The 24,947-nt window shown below is 40.4% G+C and overlaps 1 long non-coding RNA gene across 1 annotated transcript in view; it reads right to left on the bottom strand.

Annotated features, from left to right (window-relative positions):
* The window catches only part of LOC104650730 (uncharacterized), a 42,917-nt gene that overhangs the window by 5,716 nt on the left and 12,254 nt on the right, over window positions 1-24,947 (bottom strand). Inside the window, exon 2 of the long non-coding RNA XR_744320.3 lies at window positions 12,584-12,649. This is a non-coding gene — a long non-coding RNA (uncharacterized LOC104650730). The remainder of the gene's footprint in view (window positions 1-12,583; window positions 12,650-24,947) is intronic.

Genomic DNA, 24,947 nt, shown 5'->3' with positions numbered 1-24,947 from the left:
CTTTATAAGAACAGGTGCTTGGAAGTTTTGGGGTGGATGTGCTTAGGGTCCCAGGAGTGGATGAGGTTAAGTTGGTGTTTTAATTCAGATGAAGTCATGCCTTGTTGATGATGCTTGGGAAAAGGGCTGATTTTCCTTTAGAATTCTTGCTGAATCACCCCCATATGTATCTTCATTCATTCAATCACTTATTTATTCTGTAAACCCATATTAACCCCTCTAGCTCTTATTTACAGAATAAATAAGCTCACTTATTTATTCTGTAAACCCATATTAATCCCTCATGTTTTAGGTGTGCATGCCTCAACTTGTTTCAGGTATCATAAATGTTCTGGGAAATCATTCTAGACAGGATCTCCCTATGTCTGTACCCTGCTGAGTAGGCAGCAGGCCAGGGAACCCAACACACTTCCTCCCCCAGAGTTGACTAGACCAAAAATGGTCACCTGACTTATGGCGTAGAGCAGGGTCTGTAGGTCTTCCATAAGCTATGCTGAGCCAATTAAACTGTGATTCTACAAAACTTGAAGCAAAAGGAGCAGTCTTCTTCCCATCTGTAGTTGATACTGAAACTTGCAAAGGCTTATAGATTCAGGACTTGGGTGACTCTGATAGGGTATGCATATTCAGAAAGTGAAGGAATCCTCTCAATGGGAGCCTAAAGAAGGCTCATGCAGAGAGTCCTGGATGAAAGACATCACATGGCCCCTCAGATAGAGTGAGTCCCTCAGTTCCTGAATTTATTCCTGGTTCCAGTTTATAGCAGACTTGCTGGTCTCCATTTCCTGTTCTTGAGATTTTGTGAGATCTGTGTATTCACAGATTTTTTCCTTTACAGACAGAAAAACTTTTTATTATTTACTTTTTAGACCAAATGGAATTAACTGTTATATTTTAATATACTACAAATAATAGGAAAACATATAAAAGAAAGCAAGGGAATGTACATAAAAAATGTTTTCTTCTAAAATATAGAAAAAAATGTTTTCCTTTAAAACATAGAAAGAACAGATGCAAACATTTGAAGTCAAAATCCAGGCTCTACAATACAATGGGTCAAAGTGGAATAATGATAAATATTCACAAAAGAAAATACTAATTGTAAATTCATGTCTAGGAGAACATTACACTTTACAACTACAATTGAATTTATTCATTCAGACATTAAAAATATATTTATTGAGCACCCATTATCAGCCAAGAACTTTGTTAAACTTGGGGAATATGGGGTTGAATCTGTCATAGATTATGACCTCAAAGTGCTTACAGCCCAGACAGGAAGACAATAAATTAGGTAGGCAATAAGAGTATGCCTAGAAAGTTCAGGGAATTACGGTAATACAATAATACAAAAATTAGCACAGGCTGGAAATGAAAGAAATGAAACTCCTGAGGTGCCAGGCTCAAATTAAAAGTGAAGTTTGAATAATAAACTCATGAATTGATGCTGCAACATTGAGACTTCTGTCAGAAAGACTATAGATAGGCCTTAGTAGTTAGGGGTTAGAGTTTGAGTGTGGATGTGAAGTCAGAAAAGATGGTCTTGGTCCCTCATAAAATAAGAGAGCTGAAACAGATCTTTGCATAAAGTCGATACCTTGTAAGAATGCAAAAGGGTAGTGGACAACTTTGCCATAAGTCCAGGAGAGTGGCAAGTATCCTCTTCTCTTTTCCCCAAACTCTGGGTCATAAATAAAAAGTCCTTTATAAGAAATCAAAGTCATTTGGAGTCTAAATATACACTATATGTATGATATAAGAATTCTACAAGGCATAAAATTATACATAAAAGACAAAACTCCTCTGTAGCAATACTGCCACACTCCAGGGTGAAAAAGACTCCCATGCAACCATCTAAGAAAGGCTATTGAAGATGACTTCACAATTAAAAGACAATTACAAGCCATATGAGGACATGATTCACCATGAGGAAGAGTCAGCAAAAAAAAAAAAACAAACACATAAATAAAATATAAGCACCCTAAGAACATGAGGTTATAAGACAACTAAGACTGTTAACAAATTTAAAATAGTTAAATCAATAAAAGAAGTATAAGTTACAATTAAAAAATGTGACAGTATGTAAAAACATAGCAGATACAGTTAAAAAAGAAACAAGTAGAATTTCTGAAAATGAAAAATAAAGGTTACTGAAATTAAAAATCTAATAGATGAGTTGAACAGAATAAGAGACAGAGCTAAGGAAAGGCTCTGTGAACCTCAAGATGGAGCAGAAGAAAGCACCTGCAATGTACAGTGAGATAAAGTGACAGGAAAAAAAAGAGTTGGAGAACATGGAAGATATAACGAGAAGGTTGAATGTATATATAATAATGTCTCCAGGAATAGAGAGAATGCAAGAGTATGGCTAAAATGTATATGCTGATGGCAGATAACTTTTCAGAATTAATGAAATGTATGAATCCTCAGATTCAAAGCACAATGAATCCTGAGGTAAATGAAAATTAATCTACAATTAAGTGCATCATAGTGAATAGCAAAGACAGATAGGAAATCTCAAAAACATATCAAGAGTAAAGGAAAAGCATTTACAAGGAGCAACAATTAAATGACAGCAGCAGATTTTGCAGCAGCATCAGTGTAGACCAGAAGAAACAATGGCTGAAGAGCAGAGGGAAAAAGACTTGCAGATTCAGAATTTTATACCCATCTCAACTATTACTCAAGAGTGAGAATGACAGTGATCAAACATAGCATTACTAATAGTGACTCCACATTTGCATCCCCATATGGTGCAATATGAAATAGGTAGTGTCACCTATGAAGTATTCTTGTCAAAAAATGATTAACCTAAAAAGAAAGAAATGAGGGGGTTCTTCTGGATTAAAAGGGATTTAAGAGACATAACAGCTAAATGCAATATGTGATCCTTGGATTGAGTTCTGATTTGAATGAATCAGCTACAAAAACCATTTTTGGAACAATTGGAAAAATGTGAATATAGACTGGATGTAAGATGATGTTAGAGAATTACCCATAATTTTATTAGTTTGTATGATAATGATATTATGTTCAGGTTTGAAAACTTTGTGTGTGTATGTGTAAATTGTTCTAAATTTATTTTTTTAATTATTATTTTAGGTTCAAGGGTACATGTGCAGGTTTGTTATATAGGTAAACTGTGTCATGGGGGTTTGATATACAGATTATTTTGTCACTCAGATAAGCATAGTATCCAATAGGTAGTTTTTCAATCTTCACCTTTCCCCCATCTTCCACCCGCAAGTAGGCCTTGATGTCTGTTCTTCCATTCTTTGTGTCAATGTGTACTCCATGTTTAACTTCTATTTATAAGTGAGAACATGCAGCATGTGGTTTTCTGTTTCTGTGTTAGTTCACTTAAGATAATGGCCTCCAGCTCCATCTATGTTGCTGCAAAGGACATACTCTCATTCTTTTTTTTGGCTGCATAGTATTCCGTGGTGTATATGTACCACATTCTTTTATTCAGTCTACCATTGATGGGCACTTAGATTGACTCCATGTTTTTGCTATTGTGAATGGTGCTGCAATGACAATACACATGCATCTTTATGGCAGAACAATTTATATTCCTTTGGGCATACACGCAATCATGGGGTTGCTGGGTCAAATGGTAGTTCTAAGTTCTTTGAGAAATCACCAAATTGCTATTCACAATGGTTCAAATAATGTACATTCTCATCAGCAGTGTATAAATGTTCCCTTTTCTCTGCAACCTCTCCAACATCTGTCATTTATTATTATTTTTTGATTTTTAATAGCCATTCTGACTGGTGTGAGATAACCATCTCATTGTGGTTTTGGTTTGCATTTGTCTAGTAATCAGTGATGTTGAGCATTTTTCATATGCTTGTTGGCCACATGTATGTCTTCTTTTGAAAAGTGCCTATTTGCATCCTTTGTCCATTTTTTAAATGAAGTTGTTTGCTTTTTGCTTATTAATTTGTTTAAGTTCCTTTTAGATTCTGGATATTAAACCTTTGTTGGATGCATAGTTTGCAAGTATTTTCTCCCATTCTGTAGGTTGTTTGCTTACACTGCTGATAGTTTCTTTCGCAGTGCAGAAGCTCTTTAGTTAAATTGAGTCCCATTGGTCAACTTTTGTCTTAATTGCAATTGTTTTTCTTGTTTTCATCATGAAATCTTTGCCAGGGTCTATATCCAGAATGGTATTGCCTAGCTTATCTTCCAGGGTTTTTATAGTTTTGGGTTTTACAGTTAAGTCTTTAGTCCATCTTGAGTTGATTTTTGTATACGAGATATGGAAGGAGTCCAGTTTAATATTTTCCATATGGATAGCCAGTTATCCTAACACTATTTATTGACTAGGGAGTCCTTTCCTCATTGTGTGCTTTTGTCCACTTTGTTGAAGGTCAGGTGGTTGCAGGTGTACAGCTTTATTTCTGGGCTCTCTATTCTGTTTAATTGGTCTATGTGTTTGTTTTTGTATCAGTATCATGTTATTTTGGTTACTGTAGCCTTGTAGTATTGTTTAAAGTTGAGTAATGTGATGCCTCCAGCTTTGTTCTTTTTACTTGGGATTGCTTTGGCTATTCAGGCCTTTTGAAAGTTCCATATGAATTTTAATAGTTTTACTCTACTTTTGTGAAGAATGTCATTGGTAGTTTGATACGAATAGCACTGAATCTGTATATTGCTTTGGGCAGTATGGACATTTTATCAGTATTGATTCTTCTTATCTATGAGCATGGAATATTTGGCCATTTCTTTATGACGACTGATTTCTTTTAGCAGTGTTTTGTAATTCTCATTGTAGAGAACTTTCCCCTCCCTGTTTAGCTCTATCCCTAGGTATTTTATTCCTTTTGTGGCTATTGTGAATGGGATTGCATTCTTGATTTGGCTCTCAGCTTGGATGTTATTGATGTATACAAATGCTACTGATTTTTGGTGGCTGGCAAGATGACCAAATAGGAACAGCTCTGGTCTGCAGCTCCCAGCGAGATCAACACAGAAGGCAGATGATTTCTGCATTCCCAACTGAGGTACCCAACTCATCTCATTGGGACTGGTTAGACACTGGGCGCAACCCACAGATGGTGAGCCAAAGCAGGATGGGGCATTACCTCACTTGGGAAGCACAAGAGGTTGGGGAACTCCCTCCCCTAGGCAAGGGAAGCCATGAGGGATTGTTCCATGAGGAAATGTGCACTCCAGCCCAGACACTATGCTTTTCTCATGGTCTTTGCAACCCACAGTTGCATTGGATTTGGGGTTGAGAGTTCTATAAATTTTTATTAAGTTCACTTGGTCCAGATCTGCATTCAAGTCCTGGATTGTCTTGTTGATTTTCTGTCTCACTGATTTGTCTAATATTGACAGTGGAGTGTTAAAGTCTACCACTATTAGTGTGTGGGAGCATAAGTCTCTTTGTAGGTCATTAAGAACTTGCTTTATGTATCTGGGTGCTCCTGTATTGGGTGCATATACATTTAGGATCGTTAGCTCTTCTTGTTGTAGTGATCCTTTTACCATTATGTAGTGCCCTTCTTTGTCTCTTGATTTTTGTTGGTTTAAAGTCCGTTTCATCAGAGACTAGGATTGCCACCCTTGCTTTTTTTTTTTCCTCTCCATTTGCTTGGTAAATCTTCTTTCATCCCTTTATTTTGAGTCTATGTGTCTTTGCACATGAGATGGGTCTCCTGAATAGAGCAAACCGATGGTTCTTGGCTTTTTATCCAATTTTCCAGTCTGTGTCTTTTGATTGGGGCATTTAGTCCATTTATATTTAATGTTAACATTGTTATGCTTGAATTTATCCTGCCATTTTGTTACTGGTTGGTTGTTTTGCCCTTTGGTTGACATAATTTCTTCATTGCATCAATGATCTTCACCATTTGGTTCTTTTTTGCAGTGGCTGGTACTGGTTGTTCCTTTCTGTGTTTAGTGCTTCCTTCAGGAGCTCTTGTAGAGCAGGTCTGGTAGTGACGAAATCTCTCAGCAATTGCTTGTCTGCAAAGGATTTTATTTCTCCTTCACTTATGAAGCTTAGTTTGGCTGGATATGAAATTCTGGGTTGAAAGTTCTTTTGTTTAAGGATGTTGAATATTGGCCCCCACTCTCTTCTGGCTTGTAAGGTTTCTGTTGAGAGATCTGCTGTGAGTCTTATGGGCTTCCCTTTTTGGGTGACTCAGCCTTTGCCTCTGGCTGCCCTTAGCATTTTTTCCTTCATTTCAACCCTGGTGAATCTGATGATTATGTGCCTTGGGGTTGCTCATCTAGAGGAGTATTGTTGTGGTGTTTTCTGTATTTCCTGTATTTGAATGTTGATCTGCCTTGCTAGGTTGGGGAAGTTCTTCTGGATAATATCCTGAAGAGTGTTTTCCAGCTTGGATTCATTCTCCCCATCATTTTTTGGTACACCGATGAAGCGTAGATTAGGTCTTTTCCCATAATCCCATATTTCTTGGAGGCTTTGTTCATATCTTTTCACTCTTTTTTCTCTTTTCTTGCCTTCTTGTTTTATTTCACTGAGTTGATCTTCTATCTCTGATATCCTTTCTTCTGCTTGATCAATTCAGCTATTGAATCTTGTGTATGCTTCACAAAGTTATTGTACTGTGTTTTTCAGCTCCATCAAGTCATTTATCTTCTTCTCTAAGCTGGTTATTCTAGTTAGCATTTCGTCTAACCTTTTTTTCAAGGTTTTTAGTTTCTTTGCATTGGGTTAGAACATGCTCCTTTGACTCAGAGAAGTTTATTATTACCCACCTTCTTAAACCTGCTTCTGTCAATTCACCAAATTCATTCTCCATTCTGCTTTGTTCCCTTGCTGATGAAGAGTTGTGATCTGTTGGTGGGGGAGAGACATTCTGATTTTTGATAGTTTCATCCTTCCTGTGCTGGTTTCTTCCCATCTTGTTGGATTTATATAGCTTTGATCTCAGGTAGCTGCTTGGGGAGGTGGCCTTTCCTTTGCCTGTTTGCACACAAAGAGTGGAGCATCACACACTGCAGTCAGTTGCGGGGGCCTTGGGAAGGGACAGCAGGGGGTGTGGAGAGTGGGGAGAGATAACATGGGGAGAAATACCAGATATAGGCGATGGGGGGATGGAGGCAGCAAACCACCTTGCCCTGTATGTACCTATGCAACAATCCTGCATGATCTGCCCATGTACCCCAGAACCTAAAGTAAAATTTAAAAAAATAAAAAATAAAAAAATAACCAGCTCATAAATTCATTGATCTTTCATATGGTTTTTCATGTCTCAATTTCCTTCAATTCAACTCTGATTTTGGTTATTTTTGTCTTCTGCTAGCTTTGGGTTTGGTTTGCTCTTATTTTTCTTGTTCCTCTAGGTATGATGTTAGGTTGTTAATTTGGGATCTTTCTAACTTTTCAATGTGGGCATTTAGCACTCTAAGCTTTCCTCTTAACACTGCTTTAGCTTGTCCTACAGATTCTAGTATGTTGTATATTTGTTATCATTAGTTTCAAATGATTTTTTAATTCCTCTCTTAATTTCATTGTTTACCCCAAAATCATTCTGGAGCAGGTTAATTTTCATGTAATTATATGGCTTTGTATGATCTTCTTAGTATTCGTTTCTATTTTCATTGTGCTGTGGTCAAAAAGGGTGGTTGGTAGGATTATTTTTAATTTGCCAGGAATTGTTTTATGGCTGAGCATGTGATCAACTTTAGAGTATATAGCATATGCAGATGAGAGGAATGAATATTCTGTGATTTTTGGATGAAGAGTCCATTTGGTCAAGTGTCAAGTTCAGGTCCTGAATATCATTGTTAGTATTCTGCCTCAATGATTTGTCTAACACTGCCAGTGAGGTGTTGAAATCTACCACCATTATTATGTGCTTATCTACATCTTTTTGTAGGTCTCTAAGAATTTGTTTTATGAATCTGGGTGCTCCTGTGGTGAGTACATATATATTTAGGATAGTTAGGTCTTCTTGTTGAATTGAACCCTTTACCGTTATGTAATGCCCTACTTTGTCTTTTTTGATCATTGGTGGTTTAAAGTCTGTTTTGTCTGAAATTAGAATAGCATCTGTGGGAACAGATGACCAGGGCAGACATATGCTGTCTCTACTATTACTGATTAAACAAATATAAGTTTAATTTACTTACTAGAATATAGAGTTCACAGTACACTGAAGTTTATATCCTGAAATAAACAATAGTGAATGAAAAGCACAGCACAAAAGAGAACAGCTTGTAGCTTGTAAAAGCACAAGCAAAAGTAGTAATGGGAGGCCTAAATTTAGAGTGTCTGAGAGTGCCCCATTAACCGTGGCACATCCACAGTGTGGTTGCAAGTCAGGAAAACACTGCATTGGTCCCATGAACTCCTTTCCAACATGGGTTCTGCACAGGGGTCTCATAAAGAGGGCCTGTGTAAGCACCTGGGAAAGGTCAGTGACCTCTGCTCACAAGATCCAGGAGGGTCTATGCAGATGGGAACTGGCAAGGCAGGAAGGCCTTATGGGAAGAGATAGTGGAACACCTCCTTCTCTGCCTATGTTTTCAGAATATGGGGTAATCTTGGTTGCCCTATGTCCACAGTGCCTGGGAGATAAAAGCCCCTTAATGCATTGTGTGTGGTCAGATCAGGTGGCACCCTACCTGCTGTGTTCTGGTGCAGCTGCATATCAATAAGATCGGTAGTAAAACTTGGTGTACTAGATTAGCTTCTTTTAGAAGACCCACCTGTTTCATTGTAGTCTAATGATGCATGATTCTCCCCCTGGCTATCTTACCCCACAATGGTTTCAAGGCCTCCCCTGATAAACCACTCCCCCTGCTTTCCACCCCTCAATTAACAAGTGTGTGCACCTAATAAAAATCTGTGGAAACCAGAACTAAGGGCCAATGTGGTCTTCATACTTTACATTGGTCACCTGGACCCACACTTAAACTCTGTTTCTGTGTCTTTGTCTTTATTTCCTTTCTCAATCCCTCGTCACTGCTGGGGCTTGGGGCACCCACAAACAGGGTTGGGGCTGGTACCCAACAAGCAACCCATGATTTGTTTCTGTTATCTGTTGGCTTGGTAGATTTTTCTTAATCCCTTTACTTTGAGATTATGGGTGATGTTGCATATGAGATGGTTCTCTTGAAGAGAGGATACAGTTGGATCTTCCTTCTTAATCCAATTTGCCATTCTGTGCCTTTTAATTGGAGGCATTTTGCCTGTTTACATTGAAAGTTTGTATTGATATGTGTGGATTTGATCCCGTCATCATGCTGTTATCTGGTTATTATACAGACGTAATCGTGTGGTTCTTTTATCGTGTCAATGGTTTACATACTTTAGTGTGTTTTTGTGGTGGGCAGTAACGATCTTTCATTTCCATATTTAGCACTTTCTTAAGGACTTCTTGTAAGGCAGGTCTGGTGGTAACAAATTCCCTTCAAATTTTCTCTTCTGAAAAATATCTTATTTCTTCTTCTGTTACAAAGCTTAGTTTGGCTGGATATAAAATTTTTGGTTGTAATTTCTTTTCTTTATGAATGCTGAATATAGGACACCAATCTCTTCTGGCTTATAAGGTTTCTATTGAAAGATCTGCTGTTAGTCTGAGGCAGTTCCTTTTGTAGATGACCTGCCCTTTCTCTCCAGCTGCCTTTAGCACTTTTTCTTTTGCAAATCTGATGACTATTTGTCTTGGAGATGGTCATTTTGTATATCTCACAGGAGTTCTCTGCATTTCTTTTTTTTTTTTTTGAGACGGAGTTTCGCTCTTCTTACCCAGGCTGGAGTGCAATGGCGTGATCTCGGCTCACTGCAATCTCCGCCTCCTGGGTTCAGGCAATTCTCCTGCCTCAGCCTCCTGAGTAGCTGGGATTACAGGCACGTGCCACCATGCCCAGCTAATTTTTTGTATTTTTAGTAGAGACGGGGTTTCACCATGTTGACCAGGATGGTCTCGATCTCTCGACCTCATGATCCACCCGCCTCGGCCTCCCAAAGTGCTGGGATTACAAGCTTGAGCCACCGCGCCCGGCCTCTCTGCATTTCTTAAATTTGAATGTTGGCCTCTCTAGCAAGGTTGGAGAAGTTTTCATAGACAATAACCTCAGAGATGTTTTCCAAGTTGCTTGCTTTCTTTCTCTCTCTTTCAAGGATGCCAATGAGTTGTAGATTTGGTGTCTTCACATAATCCCATATTCTGCAGGGGGTTTTGTACATTCTTTTTTATTGCTTTTTCTTGATTGATTGATGGAGTTAATTCAGAGAACTGGTCTTCAAGCCCTGTGATTCTTTCCTCAGCTTGGCCTATTCTGCTTTTAATACTTGCAATTATATTATAAAATTATTGAACTGAGTTTTTCAGCTGTATCATATTAGTTTGGTTCTTTCTTAAAATGACCATTTCATCTTTCAGCTCCTGTATCATTTTACTATATTTCTTAGATTCCTTGCATTGGGTTTTGAATTTCTCCTGAATCTTAAGAAAAAGTTTTTCTTGTTGTTGTTGTTGTTGTTTTGAGATGCATATTGAAGTACTTAGAAGCGTGGATAAAGTGGAATAATAGAGAAAGATTTAACAAAAAGACTATCTATAAAGTATAGTCAGGAGAAAAGAAACCAACAAAGTATGTTGAAGCACCCCAGAGCAATAGGGGTTCCCAATCACAGGTCTTAAGAGACAGGAGGGAGCAGTTACTGGGACCTTAAGAAAAAGCAGCCATGGCTGTAGTTACAGACAATCTAGTGGCAGAAGCAGTGGACTATAGTGGGAACACACAACCACTGCTCACTCTTGGCGCACCTTCTGATTTTCTGTCTGATCCTCTCATTAGCCAAACCCAACTAAGAGCAAGAGGTCAAGGGAGTGTGAGGATGTAGTCCAGAGAGGTCAGCGTCTCAAGAAAAAAATCAGAATGGAGAAAGAGATAGGGTCAAAATAAAAGTATTCTGCTCTGGCAAAAATGTGAGGATGCCTGTAATAAATGAAGCAATGTGGCATATGTTAACAATTGTCAAATCCACATGGAGAATATGCATGTTTGCTGTATTATTTTTCCTAGTTTTCTATATATTTGAAATTTTTCATAACAAAAAGTGGAAAGAAAGTGAGGGTGAAATAAATATAGACATTTTAAAACAAAGTCTGAAAGAACATATAGTTATGATCTAAACTGGAAGAATTACTGAAGTATTGACTTTAGAAATGAAACCCGGAAGGAAGCTGTATGAAGTGAAAAGCAATGATGAGTGATGAACTTGGTAAATATATGAGTAAATCTAAATGAGAATTAGCTCTTAAGAAATAGGTGGAAATTACAGATCCATGTGTAAAGTGTTATTGTGGATGTAGAACAGAAAAGAGGACATCTAAAGTAGACAAAAAAGGAGAGTCGTGGAGGGCTTCTTGAGAAAGGAAGGAATGACTAATTGACCAGACCAGTGTTAAAAAGTTAAATTGGATTTATTAAAGAGGAATTAGAGGGAATGAAAAATCCAGGTAAAAGGAACAGTATGAGAGACAGCAGGGATGATTCCAAAGATACTTTGCATTTGAGACACTTGAATGATAAGAAATTCCTTTGGGGGATATGTTAAAAGTTATATCTTTAGGGATCTAAGCTAAAGTCTGGGGAGCAACTGAAGAATTTTATGCAAAGAAATAAACTGATCAGATCTGTATCTTAGAAATGAAACTCAAGCTCACTTTTGGAGGACTAATTTGAGAGTTCAGAGGGGAGGCAGATAGTAGTTGCAGCAATCAAGGACATTGAAGCAATCAAGATGAGGCAGAATGGATGTCTGAACTAAGGAAGCGACAGTAGTGATAGAGAAGAAACTGATTCAAGAGATAGTCTAGAAGTCAAATGAATAAGACTTGGTGATTGATAGGGTGTGGGGCAGTGGGGAATGGCCCTCAGCTTTGCCTGGGTTACTGATATATGTAGGTAAAATCATAGGACTATCAAATTTTGGAAGGAGCAGTTTGGGAGGAAAGATGATGGCTCAGTTTTCTTCAAGTATAAATACTCAAATTTGAAGCTATAAAATAGGAGGTAAAACCATAGTCATCAAGTCTAAATTCAGAAAAGGAGAAAGTGCAAGGAGAGCCATAAAATCTTGGCTATTTCTTATATCAGAAAGAAAAAATTTCCCAGAGCATATTCTCCCCAACACACACACATACATATTCTTTCCCTTACATCTTGGCCAGAATGAATTGAGTCATATGACATCCCTAGCATCCCAGGAGGCTGGGAAAATGAAGAAAGTTGTCATAATTGGCTTAGACAAATCATTGTCCAATGCCTGGGAGTAACATAATGCTCCCAAACAAAATTGAATTTCTGTTAGCAAGGAAGAAGTGGGAATGGGTACTAGGCAGATGACTAAGAGTGTCTGTTTGACTCATATAATCATACTAACCAGGGCTGGGGGTTGGGAACTCCTGAAGATGAACTGCACGGGATGGGAGATAAGCTACCACCAGACACTCTACTCCAAAGCATAGAGGTCAGTGCCAGGAGATTCCTAACTTCCTGGTGAGCTTAAAGAGTATGGAGAATTGGCTTCATGTTAAGATACATCAGATTAAGGGACAGATGCCAACAGTGATTGAAAATTTCTTACCTCAATAGGTTGTTCTAGAATCCAGGACTGTGCTGAATGTGTAGAAGGGAAGTTTGGCAGGCCCAGCTGGAGGAATTCAGGGAGGCAAGGAGTAAGTGGGGAAAAAAATCAAGTTAATATTAGGTTTGCTCTTAGGTGCAGCTTAAAAATCATTCCTAACTGATGCAGTGTGCTACAGCTTTAGTTTTGTTCCTGATTCCAATGTCAGTAACTCATTCAACCCTTAGGTTCTCACCTTCATCCACACAAGGTCTCTTGGGTCTTCCTTGGTTTTTGCTTATCTAGGGCAGGAGTCTAGTCCCCATGTAGAGCCAGATGCCTGCAGCCCCTCTTTCTGAGAATCAATTTCATGGATGCTACCTGCCTGCCTTGACTGCCCAGAATTGCTGTCCCAAAGCCCATCACAGCCCTGCCTGGCTGATCTTAATTACAGTAGAAATTCCTTGAGGAAGAGTAAAAATGGTATCTCTCATCCATCTTTCCAACTTCCATAGTGCTTCATACAAAGTTCCCCTGAAAACTTTTGTTATACTCAATTGCATTAACTTGAAGAGGAATATGATTTAGTGGTTAAGAAAGCAGTTTCCAGAGCCAGACATTATGGGTTCAAATCCCAACTCTGCCACTCTCAGCTATATGATCTTGGGCAAGCAGTGGTGTTCAGCAATACCCTTTGAGGGGGTAATAATAGTACTAACTTCCTTAAAGATTGCTTCGAAGACAAAGTGCACTTGGATCAATGCCTGACACACAGAGAGCACTAGGTGTTTGTTCTTTTTATTAAAGAAGCAGTTAATCATGTGTTGAGGGCATCAAGGCTACTCCTGGGGAAAGAAGACATTATTTGGCTTCATTCCCTCCCACCACCCTCTCTTTTATTCCTGTCTCCTTCTATGGAAATCTTTCTCATTTCCCATGTCCTTATTGATGTTTCTCCCACCTGTTCCTGCCTTCCAGGCCAGTTAACATCTGCTCCAAAATGACTTTCTTGCCCCTGAATCTTCTAAACCTCTTGGTCCCAGCTACTTGTCACAGAAGGAAGAAGTCTGGTCAGAGCCACTGTTTTATTCTGCAGTGTTAGTGTCTTACACCAGATTAATATTTCACCCCTCACCTCTGCAAGGATGTTTTTATATCAGTAGAGCAGACTTCAACACAATAGGTCAAGGGAGATATTTTTAGAAAGAGAATATTAGGGAACCCTGCTAGTTACCCTTAAATTATCACCTAGGCTACTGTCCACATCAGTTACAAGCCAGCTGTCAAATGAACTATCCATTGTGTGGGAGAAGGGGCTAGGGTATGGTTGACAGGGCAGTGTAGGAACTCCTAAGTGGACCACTTGCCCTTACTGGAACTAAGGATCCAAAGAATTTCTTCAGCCTCTGATCAGCCTGGCATCCCCAGAAATATGTCCTTTGGCAGAGCCTCTATTTGTTCCAGTACCAGAGCATGAAGGGATACCAGTGATTGAATTGAGGTCAGGAGACTAGAAAAAGGAGACTCTGAGATCCCTTCTGGACTGTCTTGAAGCAAGCTGGTACCTGTCTCTTTCATATCACACTCTCTCCTTCCTCCCAAAGGGAAAGCTAGTTCAAAGAAGAAAATACAAGGGCACACAGAACTTAGAATAATGCCATACCACTACTAATAGCAAGATTATGTCTTAGTTAGGGCTTCTATAACAAAATAGCATAGACTAGGTGGCTTATAAACAACAGAAATTTATTTCTCATATTTCTGGATGCTTGGAATTTCAAGATCTGGATGCTGTCATGGTCTTGTTATGGGGAAGCCCTGCTTCTGGGCTGAAGACAGCTAGCTGACTTCTTGTATTCTCACTTAGTGGAAAGAGAATGAGATAGCTTTTTGGTCTCTTTCTTGTAGACAGGACACTAATCTTATTTATGAGGGCACTACCTTCATGACCTAATTACTTCTTAAAAGAATTGCCTATTAATACCATCACACTGAGTCTTACAGACTTGTCAAATTAGGATACAAACCAACAAAGAGAGATTTACCTATATACCATGTCTGTCAGCTGTCCCTCTGCTCTTAGATCCACCACTGCTGTACTTTTAATGGCAAATAACTACATATCCCAGACCCCCTTACCCTTTAGCTTCCAGTTCAATTTGACCAATGAGAGACACTGGTGGAAGATTGGAAAACAGGAGGAAGAGAGAAGTCAGAACACTTCATTTCCCTCACTCTCAGTTTCCTATGGCATCTCTGGCAGCAGAGACATTCCAGCTCCCACACAACAACCCCTCCTTCTGTGGTCACAGCTCTCTGGGGAGTTATCACCATGGTTTAAGCTCACCCTAGATGGCTCCAGGCCCTGAACTCCATAAGGCCATCCCTTCCCTGTGTCCTTTGACACTTCGAGGTGGTAGCAGTTTCCCATGTTGCTGATCTCTGGATTGCCTCATGAGTCTCTGTTTGGCTTTTTCTCTCTTCCAATTTGTGTGTGATTAATTCCCTGAATTAACTTGAAAGGCTTGGAGAAGTTTCTGTTTTCCTGTCTAGATCCTGATTGATATACATACATTGTACCCATAAAACATATGTATATTTGTACATACTCTTTGAAAAATACAAATATAACATGAATGCATATCTCTTCGTATAATCAAAAAGTTAAACATGGAGCTCATTCATGACTTTTGGTGTTGGTTTCCCTCTGTGTTTTTTCAGAAAAGTACCAACACCTCTAGTGTTGTGGCTTGCCACTGGAAGTGACACTCAGGTCACCCTCTGATCTCACAAGTGAGAACAGTGCCCTGTATAAAAGGCCACAATTAATTTTTATTGCACATACATGTTGGGAGATACCTGCTTGGCATCCATGTGAGAGTCATAACTCTCTTAAATTGATGTGTCAGCGAACTAAAACTCAATATTTTTTTCACACAGTATATTTTACAGTCAGAGGCCCTTCCCTAATCGGAATAAAGCAATTTGGCTCCCTGTCATTGCTCACTGAAAACATATGAGCTGGTTGGCATTTCTAGCAGCCCAGATTTATCAGGGTCTCTGATCTGGTGCACGGAAGGTTCAGGGCTGTGGCATAGACAAAAGTGGATTTTTTATGATAACGTTGTGCTGCACCTCTGTATAGCCAGATTTATCCCTTCATCTCAGAAATATTTCTACTGTCTTTAGTCCCAAATCTACTTCAGTTTGAAAAGATTCCACACAGTTTGCATGAGGGTTGGGGGGTCACTCTGTACCTTGCAAGCTTGAATTTCTATCCTATATTAAAAAAAAAAGTCCCTGAGTTACCCTCTTCAGCACTGTGGATTCTGGGAGTTAGAGCTCTGAAATATTAAGTCTCCTGCATTTCAGCTGTCAACAGCATTAGAATGGACCAAAGACAAGACTTTTGGAACCTGAAGGCCAAGATGTCATCCACAAAGTCTTGTATATCTATATCAGAACAGGGCCAATAAGTGTGACTGTGCCACAACTCCCTAAGTTTCTGTTCTTTTGAGGGAACCTTTAGCCAATGACTGAAGGGTAAGGGAGAATGAAAATTCCTCTCCCTTGTCTGGGGTCACCACAGAATATGAGGTGATTTACACACCAGAGCTTTCCTGTGGGATCAGGCTGAGGCCTGGACTTTCCTTAACATGGAACTCTTTCTTGGCTTCATTCCCTTCTCTATCCTGCTTCTTCCACTTCCTTACTCCCCCTGCCCCCAAGGAGCATTTCATTACTAAATCACTCCAACCTGAATCTTCATCACAGGTCTGTTTTCTAGGAACTCAATCTAAGACAGTATGTTAAAAGTTTCTTATTGCAATCACATATAGGATGCTACAACATTCCTGCCAAGTGGTCATCAAGCATCTACTTACTTACTTCTAGAGAAGGGCACTCACCATCACCAAGGATAGAAAATCCATGGCGCAGGCAACTCCATTCAGCAGAGAATTATTGGATATAAAAGCTGGGAGCAGCCTTGGAGGTCATCTAGACCAGTCTCAATTTTGATATGATAATGTTGTTAATGCCCTGTCCCATGTTGCCTCAGCACACTTGATTTCCTAGAAGTCTTGGACAAGCTTTGGCATGCAGGCAGCTTTCCACTTCAAGAGTTTGCCTTTCATTTCTCTAGAATCATGAGCACAATCCAGAAATGTGGGTAAGCTGATGCCCAGGGGGAAGTCTTGAATGAGTGGGGAATAGGAGTTGGTGCGCAAATGCCCCAGCCTTCCCTTCCTCCAGGGGGCTGATTCAGAGGGGTGATCCACAGGTTGTTTCACCTGGCTCCCCACAGCATTGAATCTTGATTACCTTCAGCATAACCAGCATATTAACATGCATTTATTACCTTTCCTCTCCTCTATCACTTTCCTTGTTTCCTTACTTTCACTTCTTGAGGCTTCCCTGCAAACAAATGATCTATACCCAATCTTCATCTCAGCATCGGTTTTGAGGGAATTCAAACTAAGACAGAAGCCCAGAGACGCTAAAGGATTTCTGTTCCTTTCCCCTGGGAGGCTATTCCTCCCACTAAATGAACTGCTTTTCTGAAGATCCACTGAACTGGCAGAATCCATTCAATGAGAGATGATGAGCCTCAACCCCTGAAGCTCCAGGCCAAGGCTCTTGACATGATTCTATGCCATGTGCATTCATTTTGTTGAATAAACCACAGTTCAGCTTTGTTCGGTAATGCTTTACTTGAAACTTTCCTCAATATATTATTTTTTATAACTCATTTGCATAAACACATGGTATTGTATTTATGTTTATAGCATACATATTTTCTTAGGACACATTTTCTGTGTCATAAATTGGATTTCTGTGCTGGTTTATGTTACTTGTATTACTAATGAGGGTACGAGTTAGGCCTCATGATCCCCAAGTCCACACACATTAACCCACAGTGGCCACTGACAGCCCTACTAGGCTCCCCTAAGAGGTCAACAGAGAGACTTCTCAGTAAAGTTCCTTTGCTTAATGCCATATGACTTTGACCTCAATCCCCTATTCACCCATGTGTGGAACCCCTGGATCTAGAAAGCATGGCTGAGTCATGGCAAGCCACAGGATTCCATTGCTCCTCTTCCCTAAGGCCCAGACTGAAGTATGTCCATGCATCAATCTTTTTCTCTGACCCATCCAGTTCCTGCCAGGGTTTCTTCCATGTGGAAAGGGCCACTCCTGTGACACCAGCCACAGAGGATTCTCAAAAGGTTACATTCCCAGGGAAGGTAAAAGAAAATTATGCACATGCAAAACCCATTAACCTCCTGGCTAGGCATAGTCAAAGTTCACCTACCCACACCTGGGTCCAATAATATCCTTGCCCTTGACCATTTCTACCAGTCCTCATCCTCCCCAGAGCAGAGGGAGGAGAGAGAAACCTTGAGCTCCCCCTAGAGGTTATATGTTTCCACTTACTGTTTCTTCAAGTGTTGGGATACTTATCTACGGAAGAACAGGCTTAGGTAGGGGCTACATATTGGTAATACACATTATATGTACCTCATAATTTCATATCTGAGTCCAGCATGATTAAAAACGAAGTATGAAATATATAATCTGTGTAACGCTTAGAATAACAATTGTCAAGGATCTCAGTAAATACTATCACAGTCTCACTCTTGAATAACAAAACTATGTTATTATATATGTGATTATAAATTGGAAATATGTAATATGGATGACTATTTAGTAAAGAACTAAAGAGCATTATTGTGAATCTTGTCTCCTGCTACTAGGGATAAATGTAAATTGGGTGAGGTCATCATTACTCAGGCACTGTTTTGAGTTCAAGATGAATGAACATAGGCAGATGAGGACTGTAATACTCCCTGTGGCCACCACAAGGCTAACAAAATACCTCTATGCAAGCAATAGTGCTACAGAAACAAACCTTGCACACTCATATTTTTTTCTGGATACCTGGTAAGAACCTTTATGACCTATATGGCCTATAACACTTTCCAGTCTGAGTGTAGAAGTCTGAACTTCAAGCTACAGCTCAACCTCTAAACAGCTGATTAACCTAATGAAATTTGATTAATGTCTCTGAACCAGAAATTCCCTAATGGTGATGTGAAGCTAATGGTAATGGCTCTATGTCTTATATGATGGCTATTGAGTATCATGTGCAAAAATATATAGAACTGGCAATCATGACCCATTTGTGCCCATCAGTGAATAGGCCATTTCTACAGAGGGGTGACAATAGGTATACAGATGTGAAGGCTGATTCGAGGTATGAGCGGAAGGGTGGCCATAGGACATGTTTTCCTTACTTAGCTTGAGATTTTTTTTTTAGAAAAACATAATATAGGCTTCCATAGATATATAGATAACAGGCAAATAAGATACATGACTAATAGACAGATGATAGGTAACATTAGAGTGTAAGATCCATATGGATATGACTTTGCTTCCTTTGATCACTGCTATAACTATGCACTTAACACAGAGCAGTTAATTAGCAAGTATTTATTAAATTAATTGATTTTCTATTTCTTATGTGCTTGTCTTTCCAGTTCATACAGCTGGGGAGACAATCCCCAAAGGAGAGCCCTCGTGTTTTTTAAAAGATAAGTGAAGGTGGCCTGTGTAAAACTTGTGCCAGGTGCTGTCTGAACAAGTGTTCATCTGTGAGCACAGGGTTGTGCCCAGGTCCTAGAACTGAGAATAAAGAAGAGACCTCAGAGCAGAGAAACTTCAGCAGCACATTTTTTCTTTCTATTTTTGCATTGCTGAGTGGAGGGTGAGGCTTCAGACACTAGAGCACAGGAATGTCCAGGGTAAGATGGGGACTCAGAATGAGTGAACCTGGTGAAGCTAAGTGGGTCTCCATCAAGTCCGTCATCAGTATACACTCTGGGTGCCCTGTTATAAGGGTCTTGAGAAAAGAAGTGCCTGGATCAACTTCGCCCCAAACCAAGTAGATGCTAGAGCCTGTGGGTTTGCTACTCAGAAAGAGTCTCCTGAAATCAGAATGATCCACTCAGAAGAACACTGGAGAAAGGGAAGCAATCTGACACTGTAAAATGTTTACTGCAGATGAACAAGGGGGCTGGAGAAATGATCCTCATTTCCTGACACCAGATTGGAGGGGGCTCAAGGGTCATGGGAGGAGAGGAAGTAGAGATGGCAGGTATAGACAAAAGCAATCTTACTGTAATGATGGGGAGGAGAATGGATGGTAGCTGGAGAGATGTGTGCAACAGGAAGGTTTTTAAACTATTTTTAATGGCAGGTATTATAGCTTGTTTTTATGGTGATGGAAATAATCCAGTGGAGAGAGAAAAATGGAAGGAGCAGGAGGGAGAAGAGATAATTGCAAGACCAATGCCTTGAATAAGCAATAGAAGATGGGATCCAGTTCACAGTTGGTGGGGCTAACCTGGCACAAAATGACACAAAATTTATCCATTTTATGGGAGGAAAAGCAGAGTTTGTGAGTATAGATTTGGGTAGGTAGGCAGATGGTGTGGCAGAAAGGAAGAAAGTTCTCTGATTGCTTCTATCTTCGGGAAATAGGAAAGAAGGTCATCAGATGATAAGGAGGAAGCGGGAGGAATTGTTGGAAGTTTGAGTAAAGGTGAAAAAGTATGAAATAGTCATCTCAGAAAATGAGGAAGGAGAATTGACTGGGGAAATGGGTTAAGATTGCTTGGCTGTACTGAGGTCCCACTTGAGGCCGGCCACCATAAATTTCAAGTGAGACCAGTCAGCAATGGTTGAATGTTTTTCACCAGCCACATTTAGCTGCTTAGGAGCTGGGTTTAAAGAGGTTGCAGGCTGGAATTAAACAAGGCTGAGCTTGCTTATCAAGGGCAAGCAAAATAATGGAATTGAGAGAATGTAGAAGGAATTGAAAGTATGTGCAAGAAGTAGTTATGGGAATGGGCTGTGGAGTCTAAGGTGAAAAAGGAGAAGAAGGAGAGAGTAAACAAGGTAAGATGCAGTGAAAAGTTGGTGCAATGACAGGATTGGGGACCTAAAGGTCCTCCAACATTGATTGGCTCCAGATCACTAGAGAAAGAGATCTGGGATGATACAAGGTGGGAATATGGGAAGCTGGAAACTAAGGTTTGGGAATGGAGCAGTTTTGTTAATGCAACCTTGGCAATGGGTAGCTGAGATGGAGGTGATAAAGACCATACAAAGCGAGCATGTCAAGGCAATGAGAGATCACAATGTTGGAAGGGCTCTCTAGGTGTATGTTGAAATGGCGAAGAGTTAAGAAAGTTGTAGTAGTGGAGAGAAAGATAGTGGTCCTGGTGATAAAATCCAGTGAAAAGGGGTGGTGGTGTGTGTCTGATGGAAGATGATTGCAACAGGGAGACTTTGGTAGTCACAAGAATGTCCTTCTCAGACCTCTGACTGTCAGGAGTATAACTGACCTGTGGTTGCACTCTGAAATCCATTACCACATTGAAGCCACACCCTCCACCAGCTGCTCTCAGCCATGAGAGCACAGCAGGGATACTGAGGCAGGCACATCAATCAGAGATGCAGGACTCCTTTGATCTGCCCCTTTGGCCCAAGGACTCCTCATTAGCTTTGCCAAAACTTTCTTGGACATGCACTAAATTCAGACTTTTCTAACCACCCTTCCTTCTACAGAATTAGACCTGCATCATGTGCTGAAGGCTTTCTCTACTTCCTCCAGTTCCCTCTCCAATTTTTCCCCTCAAAGGTAGTTTTTCCAGTAAATCTCTTGTATGTCTGATCTTGTCTTGGTGTCAACTTTTCAAATGATCTGAGCTAGCAGAGAGAGGATATGGGAAGTGTATTGGTCCATTTTGTGTTGCCATAAAGGAATACCTAAGACTGGATAATTTATAGAGAAAAGAGATGTATTTGGCTCATGGTTCTGCAGGCTGTATAAGCATGGTGCCAGCATCTTCTTGGCTTCTGGTGAGGCTTTAGGGAGATTACAATCATGTCGGAAGGTGATGAGGAGCCAGCATATCACATGGTTAGAGGAAGCTGGAGAAAGAAGAGGTGATGTGCCAGGCTCCTTTAAACAATCAGATCTCTCATAAACTCATACAGAGAGAAGTCACTCATTATTGTGATGACAGCACCAAATAATTCATGAGAGATCCACTCTCATGATCCAAACAGCTCCCACTAGGTCCACCTCCAATGTGACATTGGAGGTCACATTTCAACATCTAAACTGTATCATAGAATGTGATCAATAAGAATTGCTTCCAGGGATCTGAGTGCTTTAGGGATAAAGGAGGGATGAAATAACCTGCAAGTAAAATCTTTATCCCTTCTCTAGGGCCAGGATTCATCGGCTTTGGGTGTGACAGGTGGTAAGAAAATACCACTTCTTGTAAGGGTTTAATGGGAGGTAGTGTTTCTGGGATTGAGACAGAATTCAGGCAGGCAAAAAGTGAAAGGAACATTCTGCCAATCCCTGATCTGACTGCCTAGCCTGATGATACCAATGGTGCCCTGATAAGTTTCTGTAACCCTAGCTCAGACTTATGGCATATGCAAGAGATGCAGCTGGACAGCATGATTCTCAAACGGTCAGCCTACAGGCACAGTAAAGTATCCCTCCTCCCCAGGGCTCTTCTGTTTAACAAGCCCGACTATCACCAGCCTAAGGGATTTTGCTTTTCTAATATGGGATGGAAACACTCAATCTTTTGGCTTTAAGAGACCTGCCCTATTTCTCTCTCCCTGAACCTCATCTCTCACAACCTAGACTCCATGCTGGATCCCGTTACTCCTTAGCAATAAAACTTTTTCACGAAGAGCTCAACTTTTGATCTTTATTTTATTTTTCTTTTAGTGAAGAGCTTGAGAATACAAATTATTACGTGGATAAAGATCACATGTTCCAGAGGGCAGAGTTGAAGTGTCCACAAGGCTGGGGGGTGGGGCAGGTTGGAATTGGGAGACCGAGTCAGCTTGGGGAACATTCAGAGCCATTTGAGAAGAAGGGTCTTAGAGAAATCTGAAGGAATAGGACAGTGGGTAGTGGCCAGGATAAATCAGGATGTGAGGCATGATGGAACAAGTACACATGGTCTCTTGGGAAGGAGTAGATGATTAGTAGTTGCAATTGTGGTTCTGTTCTTGGGACCCTTATTGGTGTGTGATAGAAGGACAAGGGGTAAGAATTTCAGGAGCCCACAGAACTCTGGGAAGCCCTCTTCAGGTCTATTTTGGGCCTTGTCAAGGTCAATGGAGGGGCAGCCCTGGCAAGAATATGCTGAACACTGCAGGCCTTGCCTATACAGTGTTCAATAAACATTCATTAGAGATCTACTATGTCACAGACTAAACTAGGTGCTAGGGACATATCAGAATAAGACACCATCTCATCCTTCAAGGATCTTAAAAAGCAAAGAGAGCAACACACACACACACACAAATAAGCTAGATTAATAAAGTACATTGCTGTAATAGTCTTCTTGTGGGACATGAATGAACACATGCATGGGGACTCTTAACTCAATATTGAAACCTCTGATCTGACCCCTCCACCACCAGGCATTGTAAGGGTTGAAGTAACATGTGCAATGCCAGTCCCCACGGCTGTGCCAATATCACTTGCCGCCAGCCATTCCTGTCACCTTTTCTTCCAAATATGAAGACATCCGTTTGCCATTCACTGCTGTACTTTCTGAAGCCCATGTCCTTCAGGCCTGACTCTCCTCCTCTTGCCTGCTGCTTGTGCCTCTGAATATTGCTGCCAACAATTCCTCCCATCCTATACACAAATGACTGCTGTGATCTGAATGTTTATGTCTTCTAAAAATCACGCATTGAAACCTAATCCCCAGGGTGATGGCATTAAGAGGTAGGACTTTTGGTAGGTGATTAGGTCATGAGGTTGAAGCCCTTATGAATGGGATTAGTACCCTTATAAAAGAGACTCCAGGGAGTTCATTCTCCCCTTCCATCATGTAGGATGCAGCAATAAGGCACCATCTATGAGGTATGGGCCTTCACCAGATGCTGAATGTGCCTGAACTTTGATCTTGGACTTCTCAACCTGCAGAACTGTGAGAAATAATGTTTGCTGTTTATAAGCCACTCAGTTCATGGTATTTTGTTATAGCAGTCTGAACAGATTTAGACAATGGCATTCCTATCATTAAAAGACAGTCTGTTTCCTCTCCCCTTGAATCCAGGCTGGCCTGTGACTTGCTTTGCCCACCAAAATGCAGTGGAAGTAATACCATGCCACCTCCAAGCCTAGGCCTTAAGTGACCTGGCAGCTTCTGCTGTTACTCTCTGGCTGCCTGCCTTTTTTTGAGACATGATCTTGCTCTGTCACCTAAGCTGGAGTGCAGTGGCACAATCCCAGCTCACTGCAGCCTTGACCTTCTGAGCTCAAATGATACTCCCACTTTAGCCTCCTCTCGAGTAGCTGCAACAACATGCATGCACCGCTACATACAGCTAATTATTATTATTATTATTATTATTATTATTATTATTACTGTAGATACAGGGTCTCACTATGTTACCCAGGTTGATCTTGAACTTCTGGGCTCAAGCAATCCTTTCATTTGGGCCTCCTAAAGTGCTGGGATTATAGTCATGAGTTGCTACTTTGACTCACTATGTAAAGAAGTCCAAGCCACCTACTTAGAAAGAGGGGCTAAGAAAAGAAACCAAGTGGAGGAGGACTGACATGCTCCAGGGTTCAGACAAATAAGTGAGGTCATGGTCATCTTGAACTTTCCAGCCTAGATGAGTGAGCCCAGCCAATCGCATGTGGAGTAGAGACAAACCATCCCTCCCAAGTCTTACCTGCAGGTAAACTCAATCAGGGTTCCATTCTCTCTCCTGCTTATGCTTTAGTGTAGTGGCCCCACGCTCATTATTCAGGAGTGATGAAAATTAACTAGCTATTCACAGGCCTCATTTCCTGTTCTTTCTGGGCATACAACTATATTTCTCAGGCTTTCTTGCAGTTAGGTGAAGCTATGTGACTAAATTCTAGGCAGTGGACCAGGGGGGAAGTGATACATGTCACTCTCAGACCTGGCCTCTAATGACAGGAACTCTCTCAGCTGTTTTCCCTAATCCTAGCTTGATGTAGATTAGTGACCTTGGAAGACTTGTGCTGAAAATGGTGAAACCATATAGAGTTTGTATTTCTGAATTCACTTAGAGAGAAATCTCTCATGAATCAGAGATACCTGTTTTGGGATGTTAAGTGAGCCAGAAATAATCTACCATGTTTGAGTATTACACATGTTGAGGTTTGTTTCTTACAATAGTTAGCATAATCTCCATCAACAAATCAGTTATTTCTGATATAAACAAGGCGTTTTTAGGATCCTTAAATTTGGAACTGAAAGATGGAAAGTTATTGGATAATAACTCTCTATGCACAATATGG

This window comes from Saimiri boliviensis, chromosome X (genome assembly GCF_048565385.1).
Source record: "Saimiri boliviensis isolate mSaiBol1 chromosome X, mSaiBol1.pri, whole genome shotgun sequence".
Classification (NCBI taxonomy): Eukaryota; Metazoa; Chordata; class Mammalia; order Primates; family Cebidae; genus Saimiri; species Saimiri boliviensis.
Note: the sequence above shows the minus strand (reverse complement) of the source record. Positions and strands in the feature narration are given on the sequence as shown.